Here is a 15462-nt window from a genome sequence, read left to right on the forward strand (position 1 = left end):
TATCATAATAACTTTATCGACCTCTGCAGTATGTCGAGCAAGAGCACCATATTGTCTCGGGTGATAGTAAGGCGAGTCTTCGGGAGGTATGTACTGTACACACCTCCTAGCTTCAATCCCGGCCACCATGATAATACTAGCCATATTTGATACTCAGTATCACTGTCCACTTGAGCAATATCTTCCACCAGTCGGTCCTTTATCAACATCACCACTCCGCCTCTGCCGTGACCAACTTTTGAATCATTTCTATAACTGCTGAAGCCAGGAACATTCAAATTAAAATACTTTTTGTTTCTAATATCCATACAATGTCAAAGTCGAGAAGGAATTTCAAAATATCCGGGTCTTGTAATTTATCCTTTAAACCTCCAATGTTCCATGAGCATAGTCGTAGTTCATTTCCACGAGTAGGCCTTAAACACACACACACACACACACACACACTCACAGGCCACTTAAAACATAGCATCCGATCTATCTCCGAGGGTGTGGGTGTAAATAATATAATTCAGTAAGTAGCCAAAGAATATCTGTTACAGGTGAGGCTCGTTCTACCCTAGGCTAATAAAACTGTCAGCCAGTAGCAGGAATAAAGTAACAGCAATAAAGTAGTAAGAATAAAGTAGCAGGAATAATGTAGCAGGAATAAAGTAGCAGGAATAATGTAGCAGGAATAAAGTGGCAGGAAAAAATAGCAGGAAAAAAGTAGCTAGAATAATGTAGAAGGAATAAGGTAGCAGGAATAAAGTAGCAGGAATAAAGTAGCAGGAATAAAGTAGCAGGAATAATGTAGCAGGAATAATTTAGCAGGAATAAAGTAGCAGAAATATAGTAGCAGGAATAATTTAGCAGGAATAAAGTAGCAGAAATAAAGCAGCTGGAATATAGTAGCGGTTTACTTGAGGAATAAATTATTTAGAGAGTGTCTGTCTCTTCGTGTGTATGTCTGCATATGTTTTGCGTCTTCCTCTCCCGGATAGTCATATTTCCACTGAAGCTAAAGACAGTTTTCTGGCAGCAACAATAATATAGTACCACGTAAAATGAACTGATAATTCTAATTAATGTGAACCGATAATTCAGAAGCTGCCTGCCTCACTTTCTCTTTATTCTACCTCTTTAATTTTCACGTCTTCCTCTACGGAAAGGGTTTAGTCTCACTTAAGCTGAATAAAATCGTCTGCCTTTAGCAAGAGTGGAATAGGAATCGATGTGAACTGATAATTGGAACTCAGTATTTCTTTCTGTCCGTCTGTCCCGTGTGCCTATCACGAATTCCTCTACGTCTGCAAGGGTCTGTTCTCAGTTAATCTGAATCACGTCATCTGGTGGAACCAAAAATGAAATAAGACAACTTGAATCAGTATTCCAGAGTCTGTCTTTGTCTGTCAGCCTGTCTGTCTTACGTAGAAGGCGTATTCTTTCCGAAGATGGATGTAATCCTTTGTCTTTAGCAAAAGTAAAATAGCAATTATCCTGAATCTCAAATGGTGTGGTCTGTCTGTGTGTTTCCTTTTCCTTGCTTGAATGGTTTATATTCACCTTGGTTTACTAAATGTGTTTGTTGATATTTAGAAAAAAAAAAAAAACAATTTTGATATATCTTTCTATGGCGTAGCTCTGTATTTCCGTCAGTTTTTCTGTCGCCTGTCCATCTCGCTGAAGATGACTTCTATCCGAGAACATGATTCTCTATCAGACTATTACAGGAGAACTTCATTGTTACCGGAAATGCTTCAGTAATTAATATATGAAACCAATATAATGCTCATCATTTATTTTGCATTTTTTTTTTTTTTTGTTCTGTTATTGTACAATCAGAATTTCTTTAAATTTTTTTTACGTAATATGGAATCCACAATATGTCATGAGCATCGTGAGCTACTTCGAACCGCGAAGCAAAGAAGTGAGCAACGTCTCGATCAAATGTCGTGGTGGTACTTGTGGGAGGAGGAGGGGGAGGAAAGGGGGAGGGGTGAGGGTTTGGAGCTTTGTCCGAACACCAGAGGCCTTTGATGGATGGTTGCGAAGAGTGAAGACGTGTTTCTGAGCTCTCGTCTAGCTGCAGGGTTGCCTCACCGGCTTTAGCTTTGTTTTGTTCGCCACTAGGGCGTTTTTCAATAAAGTTAGGTTAGCTAGACCTCATTTTCCTCCCTGGCCTTAGTAGATATAGTAGGTGTCTATATCTAATTTCTGAGATTGCCTTTGCTTACTCACCTCTGGAGTGTACCCCCACTGATCGCTCTAGGGTGTGAGTCACACACAGGCGCGTCCTCCCGAGAGTGGTTTGAGAGGGTAATCTCAGCCTAGGTGGGTCTTCCCCAGGTACTTTGCCCCTTGGTCGTTTTTCTCTCTCTTCCCACTTCCCCTTCACGGGGGAAGTGGTAGCTATGATGGACCCCCCTACTGCCTCCCCCCCCTTCAGGGGGGGAGGTAGTCCTGACGACATTCTTACCGTTACTGACCGGCCCCAGACTGACGGACGCCAGACTCGTTCCCCGCTTGACATCCCTGTAAATAACGCGACCTTCGTAACTCTTCATGCTCTAGGTTCCACTCCCCTGTCCAGACTCAATCCCTTCATTGTCAAGAAGGTGATTGACCACTGTGCGGGAGAGGTGGAACAAGTAAAAAAACTTGGAAATGGAGACCTCCTGGTTAAGACGTTCAACTCCTCTCAAGTTAAAGACTTGCTAAAGCTGCGTAAGTTTCACTGCCATGATATCGAGGCCAAGATCCCAACATCCATGAATTCCTGCAAGGGTGTTATCACTTGCAGGGATCTCATGGTGATGAGTGAGGAAGAAATAATACAGGAACTTGCTCATCAGGATGTAATTGATGCCAAATTCATCACTCGTTATCAGGAAGGTGTAAGGACGAAGACAGCCACAGTTATCCTCACTTTTGGCAAAGTTTTGCTACCTACAAATGTCAAAGTGGGATATGAAATTGTAAATGTAACCCCGTACATCCCGAATCCCCTTCGTTGTTCAAAATGTCAGCTCTATGGACACCATGAAAAGGCTTGTCGGGCTTCCAACATCGTGTGTGGCAAGTGCGCGGCTGTGGGTCACTCTGCTGACAACTGTACATCCGAGACTGAGTGCTGCTTTCACTGCAAGGATGCTCACTCCACTTCCTCGAGGGTTTGTCCCAAGTGGAAGGAGGAGAAAGAGGTCTGCACAGTGAAGGCAACTGAGGGCATTTCCTTTTACGATGCAAGGAAGAAGGTGAAGGAGTTGCATGCAACTCCCAAGCCTAATATCTCCTATGCATCGGCGGTTGTGTCCCGTCCCGTGATGTGCACCGTTGAGACACAGACTGACCTTACATTCGCTCCTCGTGCCCCACGCCCTACCTCTCAGTCTAAGCCTCCTGTACGTTCCAACTCTCTTACGGATATCCCTGTTGCTACATCATACTCTCAGGCTGCCGCTGCTCCTTCACAGTCAGTGCGGCCAAAACAGAAGCCTGACAAGTCTGACAAAATTAATTTGACCCCCCTCACTAAGCAGTCACGTCCTCATGTCCTTCCCGCTCCTGGTCCAACGAGGGAGAGAAAGAATAGCTCTTCCTCGGTGGAGTCTGGGAGCCTTATCACTGATGACAATATGGAAGTCTCCATGAACAAGAACCGGGAAAGGTCCCCCGGTAGCCACTCGCCTGGACGCGGGGGGCATAAAAAAAACTAAGCATACTGGCCACCCTCGTAAATCTTAAACCGCCGCATTCACTCTATTACAGTGGAATTGTAGAGGTGTCGGGAATAAGTTCCACAATATAGCAATCTTGCTGTCAATACACAGGCCAGACGTTGTTTGTTTACAGGAGACGCGCCTAGAGGATCATCCTGATCCTCCACAGTTCAAACACTATCACTCGTATAGAAGATATGAAGGTCACGGAGTTGCCATATACACACACAAATCACACCCACAAACGGAAGTGATTCTAAATTCTACTCTGGAAGCTGTCGCTTGCAGAGTAAAATTTAATAACACGTATCTGTCTATTTGCTCTCTGTACTGTCCTCCACATGGCCTCATTGATAGTGATACTTTAAATTCACTTTTTGAACATCTCCCTGGCAATAAGTTAGTGCTGGGCTATTTTAACGCCCATCACTATCAATGGGGTAGCTTGAGGATTGATGGTCGTGGGAAGCAAGTAGCCGACCTAATACTACAGTCCAACCTCTGTCTTCTGAACGATGGTAGAGCGACTCGTGTGGATGATCGTACTGGTAACTTTTCGGCCATTGACTTATCTTTGGCCTCCCCTGGTATACATCAAGATTTCTCATGGGACCCTTACGACGACTCCTTGGGAAGTGATCATTTACCCATCTGTCTTTCTTATACACGCGACATCATTTCGGACCCTCCACCTCCAAAATTTAACTATAAGAAAGCAGATTGGGGATCCTTCTCAAGGATCGTCAATTTAGATATATCTGGGGAGACCATAGATGTTAAGGTCGAAAATATAACCCAATCCATATTACACGCAGCTGAGGCTGCTATTCCCAAGACTTCTACAGTTCATGCGAAGCATAGAGCACATTGGTGGACGCCGGATTGCCGACAAGCATTAAGAAAACGCAATAGGAGATACAGGATTTTTGATAGTCAGCCCACTGAGGACAATTTTATTGCATACAAACAGGCACGGGCTGAGGCAAGGAGAATAATAAGAAGGGCCAAACGTGACTCCTGGCGGTCCTTTGTGTCCACGGTGACTCGTACAACACCATTACATAAAGTCTGGTCCACTATAAGATTATTAAATAATAAACGCCCATACTTCCCTGTCACCACCTTGCAGGTGAATAACACCACCTATGACGAGCCCGTGGACGTTGCTAACATCCTCGCCAGGAGTTTTTCTCATGTAAGTAGCTCAGCCAATTATGACCCGCGTTTCCAACATCATAAATGCACGGCTGAGCTACAGATATTAGACTTTGCCACAGAAGACGTAGACTCCCCGTACAACCAAGAGTTTACGCTAGATGAACTGCTCCTTGCCCTTAAATCCTGTAAAGACACCAGCCCTGGACCAGACACCATCACGTACGGTATGATCCAGCATCTTAATCAGGACAACCTGATTAAGATGTTAGCATTGTACAATGAGATTTGGGCGTCTCGAACGTTCCCAAACTCATGGCACTTTGCGCACATCATACCGATACCCAAAGAGGCTGGTCGTCTTATGAATCCCACTTCATTTCGTCCTATTGTGTTGACTTCTTGTCTATGTAAGGTCATGGAACGTATGGTTAACAGTAGGCTTCTTTTTGTTTTAGAGTCGAAGAATTTGTTAAATGATCAACAATGTGGCTTCTGTAAATACAGAAGTTCACTAGATCATTTAATGAATTTGGAGCATTGTATTGCAGAGGCATTTGCCAATAAAGAATTCATGATAGGGGTGTTCTTGGACATCCATAAAGCCTATGACATGACCTGGCGACACGGTATACTAATGAAGCTCTATGCTTATGGTTTAAGAGGAAATTTGCCTGATTTTATTTCAAATTTCTTAAGGGACAGAACTTTCTCTGTCAAATTGCCCCATAACGTAACATCGGATATATTTATCCAGGAAAACGGGGTGCCACAGGGAAGTGTGCTTAGTTCTACTTTATTTAGTATTATGATCAATGATATTTTGTCATCAGCTCACATCCCGAGGAATCTTAAATACTCCCTCTTCGCTGATGATTGTGCAATATGGCACTCTTCCTGTAATGCACAATTTTCGGCTGGGCGGATTCAAGCAGCCCTTGACTCCGTCCACCAATGGGCCTTGCAGTGGGGATTTAAGTTTTCCGTCCGTAAGTGTGCCGCTGTAGTCTTCACTAATCGTAACGTACCTAATTTGTGCTTAACTTTGGATAATCAGGCGGTACCTTTTCAAAATTCTGTAAAATTTTTAGGAATACATTTTGATCGAAGAATGAATTTTAAACTTCACGTTAATACTTTGCTTGCTCGTTGTGATAAACCGTTAAATGTCCTGAAGTACCTAGTGGGTACTACCTGGGGTGCCGACAGAAAATCTTTATTAATGGTGTATAAGTCCCTTATTCGATCAAAGCTAGACTATGGCGCACAGGTGTATGGCTCGGCATCCGATGCCACGCTGAAAGGATTGGATGTGCTACAGAATAAATGTTTGCGAATGTGTCTTGGAGCCGTCCGGTGTACCCATGTGGCTCGTATGGAAGTGGAGGCGAATGTGCCTCCCCTCCGTATTCGCCGTGACCACCTGGCCTTGTCCTATAGTGTAAGGACATTTAGGAAAAGTAATATCGGCAATGTGGCCTGTACCCCCCTGCGTCAATACCACCACCTTCTGCGGGGGGTGCGTCGGCCACTTGCCGTTCGCCTCCACTTACTGACTCAGGAGCTTGGTGTGGACCCCAGTGACTGTGACAAGTTGGTGTTAAAAAATATAGCGCCTTGGGAGCCACCTGCCTTTACTGTTGATGTTACATGGCTCCCTGCACCAAAGGCCAAGGCGCTGGAGTCGGAGGTCCACCACTTGTTTCGTAACATCATCATTCGTCACTTGGGGTCCCACCACTTGTACACCGACGGCTCCAAGTCGAGTGAATGTGTGGGTGCAAGTGTGTGGTCGACTGAATGTGCCCTCAGGTATCGGTTGCCGACTCATACATCTGTGTTTACCTCAGAACTTTTTGCTATTGACAAAGCCATAGACTATGCTCTCAATTCTAGGCATGATTCATTTGTCATATTTTCAGATTCAAAATCAGCCCTTCAGGCAATTGCATCTTGTACTACGGACTCTCACGAGATCCAGGGCCGCATCGTTAATAAGTTGCATTCATGCAACAAGTCATTCACGCTGATCTGGGTGCCTGGTCATTGTCGTATCTACGGTAATGAGCAGGCTGACTTACTTGCAAAGTCGGCTGTAGAGCTCGAGGAGACTTGGGACGTTCCTTGTGATCTACGGTCGAGTCTCTCTCTCGGAAAGAAATCAATAAATCTTCTGTGGCAAGGTCAGTGGACCAGACTAAATATTCCAACCTGTAAGCCGTACCTGGGCGACTGGGACACCGCCAACCGCCCCAGTCGCCTGGAAGAAAAAGTGTTGGCACGATTACGGCTTAATGTCACCGTTTTAACACATATGAAACCTAATATGGAAAGACGCTTCCCACCGCACTGTGACATCTGTGATGCGGTGTTATCTATCAGTCATATCATCCTGCGCTGTCGGCGATTTATTCGTGAACGTGCTTCACTTATAAATTACTGCGGCGCAACAGACGTTCCCTTCACCCTCTCCACCATCCTGGGTGATGGGGACATTGTTATGACTGATAAATTGATGGCTTTCTTGAGAGAGACCGGACTGATCAGAGTGATGTGACTTTTTGACTGTGTGGTTATGGTTTTTATCAACGGTAAATATGTATATATTGTAATATTAATTAGGGTTGACAGTTGACATATTTGAAATAGTTCCTCCCCCCACTGATCTATTTCTAATATAGATGTCCCTTACATTAAACCCCGTTCCTCGACTAACAGTCACCAGCTGATGAGTGCAAGTGTGCAATATAGAAAGGTATTGGGCACTTGCAGTCGATGGTGGTCTGCTGGCAGAGGTTCTTCACTTTTTGTACAAATTATGTAAATACATTATACCATCTTGCTTAAGTTATTCTAATTAGGGCCGACAGCTGACGTATATGGAAATGTTCCTGACTCGTCTGGTTCCCTTTCATATATTGATGTCTCCTATATTAGGTTGTGCCTCGACTGACAGTCACCAGGTGATGAGTGGAGGTATGTCATGTAGAAAGGCATTACATACCTGCAGTCGATGGTGATCTCTTGGTCGAGGCTTTTTTACCATTAGTGTAGGTCTAGTTATTTGTCTCTTAGGATTTAGTATAGGTTAGCGGTTAGTTTTAGGGTCTTTAAATTAGGTATTTTTGTTTATAAGTAATATAAGGTTAAAAATATAAAAAAATAAATAAAAGTAATAAAAATAAAACTACCAAAAAATAATAAAATAAAAATTATTATATATATATGTACGTGTGCATGAAAGTGTGTATGTTCATATGCTTGGATGTGTGTATGTATGTATGTATGTATATATATATGTTTGTATATATATGTATATATATGTCAATATATATACATATATATATATTTGCCTTAATGACCAGAGGCTCCGGCCTCAATGGTCGATAGGCAAAAAAAAAAAAAAAAAAAAAAAAAAGAACACCAGACCATTCTTCCTTTCCTGTCCCGGCATCGACAAAGGCCTGGATACTTTCTTTGAATCGCGACTGTACACTTGAAATCTAGATGGCGAGAAGGGTGTGTGTGTGTGTGTGTGTGTGCGTGTGTGTGTATGTGTGTGTGTGTGTGTGTGTGTGTGTGTGTGTGTGTTTTGCGACTGCTGATTAGACGGCGATAAGGTCATCGCAACTGACGCCAGATAATCTCTAATATTTAAACACTTTGCTCAGCGTTTTTGGCAATAAAATATTTACCTGTACTTCAAAAAAAAAAAGAAAAAAGAAAATATATTTAATATGTTCTGTCAAACAAGATAACGGCCTGAATGTTTTAATTACGATAAATTAACAAAGAGTACCTGCCATGACGAATAAATGGCGATATAGGTGGTAGGTGGTGGCGACCATCATCCAATCATTTGATGTAGTGCATCCTACTTCTTCCTTAACCTTTATCATTCTATTTTGAGGGCTCCCCTCCTCTCTTCCTGTTTCTCCCGTCTTTCCTGTCGCTTCCTATTGCTCCTCTTTCCTTTTCAGGTGTCTTTACACATGTCTTATGGTTTCCTGTAAGTCAGAAAACCACATACACCGCTGGGCGGTAACCATTTTGGCAACCAAAGAAGAGCATGAAAGAAAACTTATGTATCAAAATCAGATGTGTCAAGAAATTCCATTTTCATTACATCCTATATAAGCTCTTCAAATGGCCTTGAACTCTACAGTCCGTCTAAGAATGATTTCCTACATTGTCCACTCAGACTGCTAGAAACTCCCCAGTTTTCCCACAACATGAGGTTCGGACAGTTTTCTCATGGGCCTAACAGGCGCCCTAGCATCACAGCGGCATATCATCACAGCGCCCTAGTATACCCTTCCATCACATTTGATACTTGAGTCACTTCAGGGAGTGGTGTATATATATATATATATATATATATATATATATATATATATATATATATATATATATATATATATATATATATATATATATTGTTCTTGCTGCCTCTAGACAATGTAATCAGTATAAGAGCCCATGTAAGTCCAAGAATTATATAGCACTGTAAATTAAATCATCTAAAGACAGCTAGAATAAATTGGACAGTACCTCATTGCATTCAAGGTGTTAATATCTCACTTATATTTATATATGTAGCACTTTATTATTTCTTAGTATGTGACTTCAGCACCAGGAACACTAATATTATGTTTAAACTATTCATGTAATCCAGTAATTACTAGAAATGGTGGTATTTGGTGGTTACCAGCATCCACTCGCTTATGCAGTTCTCCCTACTTCTTCCTTCAGCTAGTATAATTCTTTTTCTGTGTCTGCCATCGTCTCTTCCTATTTCTCCTATCTTCCCTGTTACTTTATATTACTCTTCTTTTCTTTCCAGGTAGCTTTACATTGAGTGGCAAACATAATGATTTCCTGTAAGCCAGGAAACTATTTATAACGCTGGGTGCACACCATATAGCAAAGTCATACGCGTTCCAAACGTATCAGGAACTGAGTTGGTGAAGAGTTAGTGCCCCTCCTCGTAAAACAACTAGCTGAGAGTCAAACGGCCACCCCTTCCGGATTATGCGTCTGCTATAGTTTGGCGGTATACCAGAAACATATCTTTCTATACAAAAAGAAGATTAACTGCAAGTAAAGAAATCATAAGAAACTATGTAACTCAGCAAGAATGCACCATTGGTTGACTTCACTGTTCTTGTTCACTTCTTGGTAAACATTACCATTCCTTTATCATCAATCTCTGTTTTTTCCCTCCTCTCAGTTATTACGTGCGTATTGCATATAAGAGTTGATCTGCACCGTCAGTTTCAGTACAGTAACTGCTTGTGTATTTTATTATTGTTGTTGTAAGACGACTGAATTCACACAACTGGTGATATCTCATAGGGACGGGATTATTGAACATTAGGTAAGCTGAGTGGTGGAAGAAGAAGAAAAGCTTCAAACTAAGAAAATTATAATATTGCATAACTTCTTCGATTTTGCCTGGAATGATAATTACTTATATGGCCGAGAGCCATCGGAGTGTTTCTTGCACATTACGAAAGTTATTCTCTCGGGCATGGAAGTATACACTCTTTTCTCATATCCTTTAACTAATGCAAAAAAAAAAAAAAATACCTTGGTTAATCACGCTTGTTCTAATGCTGTCCACAACAAGGAGAAGGCCTACAAAAGGTACCGGAGCCAACTCACTCCTAAATCTTATCTCGATTATGTTTCTGCCTGGAATCGTTTTAAGTCTGTTTCTGACTATACCAATAATAATATCATTCCTACTAAATGCTCTGAACTCTCCAACTCGAATTCTTCCCGCTCCTTCTGGCACCTTACAAAAAAGCTTTCTAACAAATTTACCACATCATCCTTCCCTTCTCTTTTCCACGTTGATGGCTCTGTATCTATTTCTTCTACTGATAAAGCAGAACTCTTCACTCAGACTTTCTCCTCAAATTCCACCTTAGATGACTCCGGAGTTGTTCCTCCATCATTTCCCCCGTCTGAGTTCCTCATTGCCGACGTTAAGATTTTCTCAACTGATGTATTTTCTGCCATCACTGGCCTCAATACCAATAAGACATACGGGGCTGATGGAGTCCCTCATGTTGTCCTCAGGAACTCTACACTCTGCCTAGGTAATCTCTTTCGCCTTTTTCTGTCAACTTGTACCTTTCCTTTTTGCTGTAAATTTGTTCTCATTTAACAGATATATACCAAAGAAGAGTGACCATTCCGATCCATCTAAATATTGTCCAATTTCTTTAACATCATGTGTTTCAAAAGATTTCCAGTCTATTCCTAGCAAAAAAGCATCTTTCCTATCACAATTTCCTTTCTCATCGTCAGTATGGGTTCTGCCTGGGACGCTCGACTGGAGATCTTCTCACCTACATTTCAGAGTCGTGTTCATCCTCCTTTCGGTACATAGGCGAAAGCTTTACCATTGCACTTGACATTTCAAAGGCTGTTGATCAAGTCTGGCATAAATCTATAATTTCCAGACTGCCCTCTTACAGTTCCTGTCCTTCTATTTTTGCCTTTATCTCTAGCTTCCTTTCTGGTCGTTCTCTAGCTGCTGTTGTAGACGGCCACCGTTCTTCTCCTAGAATTATCAGTAGTGATGTTCCTCAGGGTTGTTTCCTATCACCATCTCTCTTCCTTTTACTCGTCAATGACCTTAGCTGTACATCTAATCCTATCCACGTATACGCTGATGACTCCACCCTTCACTTTTGCACTTGCTTCCCGCAGCAGCATCCTCAGCAGTTCCCTCAACAAACAAGTGATCAGGCAATGTTAAACCTAATGTTTGACGTGGCTCATCTCTCACTGGGGTAAAAATAATCTTGTTATTTTTAATGAATCAAAAACTCAGTTCTTACATCTATCAACCCGACAAAATCTTCCACAGGATTACCCTATACTTTTTACAATATTCAGGTCAATCCTGCATCATTTAAAAAACATTCTTGGGGTTTCCTTCTCTCTGGATTTATTTTGGAAAGAATATATTACCTCTCTTGTCAAAACTGCTTCCAAGAGATTAGGTGTGCTAAGCCTACTCCGTGTCTTATTTACTCCTGCTCAGCTATTGACTTTGTACATGGGTTTTATTCGCCCCTGTGTAGAGTACAAATCTTATGTGTGGGGAGCCTTCCCACATAAAACTCTTCTCAACAATCTGGAGCCAAAGACTTTTTATTTCATTAACTCTTCCCCTCTTACTGGCTCTTTGATCCTCTATCTCTTTGCCGGACTGTTGGATCTTTATCTCATTTCAATCGTTACTTCAGTGTCCACTGCTCCTCTTAATGTCTGCTTGCATCCCTCTATCACTACGGCGGGCTCATAGCATCCGTCTAGCAACAAACTCTCATCCCTTTTCAGTCCAAATGACTAATGCAAGAGTTAGCCATTACTCCCAGTCCTTCATGTATGCAACAGGTCAACTCTGGAAGTGTCTTCCTCTGTCCGTATTTCCTACTGCAAGTGATCTCCAGTCTTTCATGTGCAGTTTGTCCGAGCATCTCGAAATGATGGGATCTTGAACTTGACTCCCCATTATCTTCCTGTTGTTTTCTCTTGGAGGGAACAATTTCCAGGTTCCTGGCCTTTGCATTGTTTTTCCTTGTGTAATATTATATATATATATATATATATATATATATATATATATATATATATATATATATATATATATATATATATATATATATATATATATATATGTATATATATCGTACTCATCATAATGTCTACAAAGACCAGGAAAGCGACACTTTTCTGAAGCAGTTTTGTTGACTCTCTTGTTGTGAAAAGTAAAATTAACGCTCCATAAGCCACTTAATAACGGTAGTATGTGCAAATAGTCGTTTATCATCCCTAGTCTTTGTGGTCAAGCAGAGCCTTAACCGCAAGCAAGCAACCGCCCCTCCAGGACTGTTCCGTGCACAGGACCGATATTCTCTTGGTTTTGACTGGTCGCGCTGTAGCTTCCGAGGTGCTGAGGAATGTGTGGAAGTTTGGTTCCTTGATGGACGCTGGAATTACCGGGCACGACAGCAGGCTCGCCATCACCCCGTTTTCTTTCTATATGATTACCAACCATCGCTGTAAATGGCTTCCTAGGTTACAGGAAACCATTAGGCTTGTCATTTATTGTAGAGCCACCTGGAGTGGAAAGAGGAGTAATAAAGAGGATGAAACGGGGAAAAGTAGGCGGACAGACTCAGAATTGGAATGATAAAGGTGAGGGAAGAAGTACGCAGCGCTACACCATGTGAGTGGATGATGGTCGCTGCCACCTACCACCTGTGCTAAGAGTAGCACTACTGTACTTTGGAGACTCTCTCTCTCTCTCTCTCTCTCTCTCTCTCTGATTCATGTTATTATTATATATTTCCTAAATAAATCCATCCCTGCATTTCTCTCAACAGACATTTCTCTCAACTTGGTTAAACAGCTCTAACTAAATTATTTCTGTCCCTCAAGCATCGTTCAGTTTTTCTCTTAAAAGATAAGTGCTGAGTTTGGTTACAACACCTGTGATCGATCTGGAAATACAGGATCTTTATATTTCATCTCTTCAGAAGGATGACTACTTTATTTTGTTTTTTCTTCCTCTAGTGGATATTACATAGCCTCACAGGAAAAAAGCTGCAGTAAACTATTTACATATCTCTCGTAATGAAACTAGAAACAACAGCCATGAGGTACAATCTGTCATACCCTTCTTTACTTGATAAATTTCTTGCAGTCATTAAGTACGATCCCTACAATGCGGCTGACAATTTAAATACTTTACTCTGAATAACAAACGATGCCTATATGCGCTACTGGAGAATTGCCATATTATCCATGAGTTTATGAGAATCTGCGTTTTGTTCTTAATTTTACAGTTACTTCCTGCACAGTAATACCGCTTTAAGATAAGTACCGTATGTTGAAGGTGAGTGTGTGTTCTAGAGACCTGTGGCAGTGTTGTGCTAGTGTGTTTTAGTGATCTGTGTTAGTGTGTTGTAGTGATCAGCGATAGTGCTGCGCTAGTAATCCGTGAGTGTTGTGCTAGTGTGTTGTGGTGACCCGTAGTGACCCGTGATAGTGCTGTGCTACCTTGTGTGAATTTGTGTGTAATGGCTTCCTCGGCAGAGAGCAGTGTCCCCATTGCATGTATTGAAAAGGACTACCTTGAACTAAAGGAGGAACTTCTCGAACTGAAGCGGGAGGTACAAATTCTCAGGCAGGAGAAGGCACAAATGAGGGAATTGTTGGAGGAGATGTTGGAGGAGAAAGAGAAAAAGGCTGAAGGTTGGACACTAGTTAACAAGGGTGCAACGAAGTTCACTCTTAAGAAGCAAATGGAAGTTAAGACCACTAATGCTTTGGACGCACTATGGGACGAATGTGAAGGGAAGGCAGAGAGGGAAGTAGAGGAGAAGGACGGTGAGAGAACTTCCAGTACAGGTATGTATAATCAGAACCAGAAGGGTAAGAAAAATGTTGTTGTTGTTGGAGATTCCCAGGTGAGATATCTGGACAGGGTCATGTATACTCCACTCGCTAAACATGTGTCTTCCAGGGGCCAGGGTGGCTAATGTGATAGAAAAAATTTCAAATATCGTAAAGGATAGTGGTGACAAACCCACTGTGTGCCTCAGTGTAGGAGGCAATGATATCAGTTGCCGTAAGGGTGAGGTACTGTGGCAAAGGTACAAGGCGATGTTAGAAAAGGTTAGGGAGAGGGGAGGAACCCCTGTAGTGATCGGTGTTTTACCCAGATGGCGGGTTGGAAGGGAGTGGTTGAGCAGGGCAATAGGGTTTAATTGCCGCCTTGAAAGGTATTGCAAAGATAATGCAATACCTTTCATAGACAGATGGGACCGGTTTTATGGACGGAGTGCCTTGTATAGTTCGGATGGGACTCATCTTAGCAGGCAGGGAGTTACTGTTTTAGCTGGAATGATAGATAGGGAGTTGGAGGGATTTTTTGGAGGTTGAGAAGTAGGTGTACAGGAAGTTGCAGCAACTACACTCAGAAATCATTATTACCATGTTTGGATAGATGCATCAATACTTGCAAAATTAAGAACAAAACTTCAACCATTAGTGTAGATACATCCACTCAGGCACCTCAAATTGAGCAGGCGATGATAGATGATAGAACAAGCGATGATAGAAGGGCGATAAACGATAGTACAAAAAAATTTTATATTAGTAAAGTAAAGAGTTTCCCAGTTAGTAATAAAATAAATAACAGTAAATGCCTAGGTAAAGGCATAACTACTAGCAATAATCTGAAAGTGTACTACACAAACAGCCGGAGGTCTATGAGGCAGTAGATAGCCATAAAGCTTACGATGTTATTTATCTGGACTTTAGTAAAGCTTTTGATAGGGTCCCACACGAAAAGTTAGTTAGAAAGGTTCGAGCACACGGTATAGACGGCGATGTCTTAAAATGGATGGAATCCTGGCTGAAAGGACGAAAGCAGAGAGTATTAATAAATGGAACTATGTCGGACTGGGGATTAGTAACTAGCGGTGTACCACAGGGTTCAGTACTCGGTCCCTTATTACCTATTATATATATAAATGATCTAGACTTAGGAGTCAATAGCAGCATCAGCAAATTTGCCGGC

The 15462-nt window shown here is 41.9% G+C and overlaps 1 protein-coding gene across 1 annotated transcript in view; it reads left to right on the top strand.

Annotated features, from left to right (window-relative positions):
- LOC145416618 (uncharacterized) overlaps positions 1 to 15462 on the top strand; it is a 117322-nt gene that overhangs the window by 29196 nt on the left and 72664 nt on the right. The gene's annotated exons all lie outside the window — the stretch shown is intronic.

This window comes from Coenobita brevimanus, chromosome 107 (genome assembly GCF_032717465.1).
Source record: "Coenobita brevimanus isolate Jiangsu-jjx chromosome 107, ASM3271746v2, whole genome shotgun sequence".
NCBI lineage: Eukaryota > Metazoa > Arthropoda > Malacostraca > Decapoda > Coenobitidae > Coenobita > Coenobita brevimanus.